This window comes from Octopus bimaculoides, chromosome 17, assembly GCF_001194135.2.
Source record: "Octopus bimaculoides isolate UCB-OBI-ISO-001 chromosome 17, ASM119413v2, whole genome shotgun sequence".
NCBI lineage: Eukaryota > Metazoa > Mollusca > Cephalopoda > Octopoda > Octopodidae > Octopus > Octopus bimaculoides.
The window spans coordinates 7680295-7681238 of NC_068997.1; the positions used below are offsets into that span (position 1 = coordinate 7680295).

Consider the following 944-nt stretch of genomic DNA (forward strand, 5'->3'; position numbering starts at 1 on the left):
TGAAGCCTGCGTCAAAATCCATTGATACGGTCACAAATTCGGCGACAAATAAACACAAGAAATAAACAAATGAGTGGAAATTGAGTCGGTGAGTGTGTTATATTAAAGCACTAAGTCTCTCTCCAGACACAACATTATTATTATTATTATTATTATTATTATTATTATTATTATTATTATAGACGTTGCACACTATACAATATTGTGATGTTGTTGATTGAAGATATTGTGTCTACCGGGGGTTTGTAATGTTTGTCAAGTCACAGCAAGGAACTCAGACAGACAGACTACTTTACGCAATATGCGTGCAATTCCAAGTAATGCCGATTTTTCTCAATACATCTAGATTGTAGGATATTTCTAAAGTTTCCAGATGTCTTTTCAGGTTTGGTGGTATTGAACTCAATGCTCCGATGACAACAGGACTATTCAGGATCGTCAGCACGCCGGGCAAAATGCTTAACAGCATTTCATTCGTTTTTTTTCGTTCTGAGTTCAAATTCCGCCGAGGTCGGCTTTTCCTTTCAGACCTTGCGCCTATAGTAGAAAGGATTATTATTATTATCATAATTAATAGTAGTGATCTAAGACCAAATTTGCCTTTGTCTAATTTAAACTGAGATTATAAAGCAATGAGTACAACAAAAGCTGGGCATTTGTTGTGGCTCAATATCTACTTGGCCAGTTCTCCTTTCTTATTTCTTTATTGCCCACAAGGGGCTACACACAGAGGGGATAAACAAGGACAGACAAACGGATTAAGTCGATTATATCGACCCCGGTACGTAACTGGTACTTATTTAATCTACCCCGAAAGGATGAAAGGCAAAATCGACCTCGGCGGAATTTGAACTCAGAACATAGCGGCAGACGAAATACCACTAAGCATTTCTTCCAGCGTTGCTAACGTTTCTGCCACCTCGCCGCCTTCAGCTCGCCGCCTT

General features: G+C 39.0%; 1 protein-coding gene across 1 annotated transcript in view; it reads right to left on the minus strand.

Annotated features, from left to right (window-relative positions):
* LOC106874038 (ovochymase-1-like) overlaps window positions 1–944 on the minus strand; it is a 41497-nt gene that overhangs the window by 38177 nt on the left and 2376 nt on the right. The gene's annotated exons all lie outside the window — the stretch shown is intronic.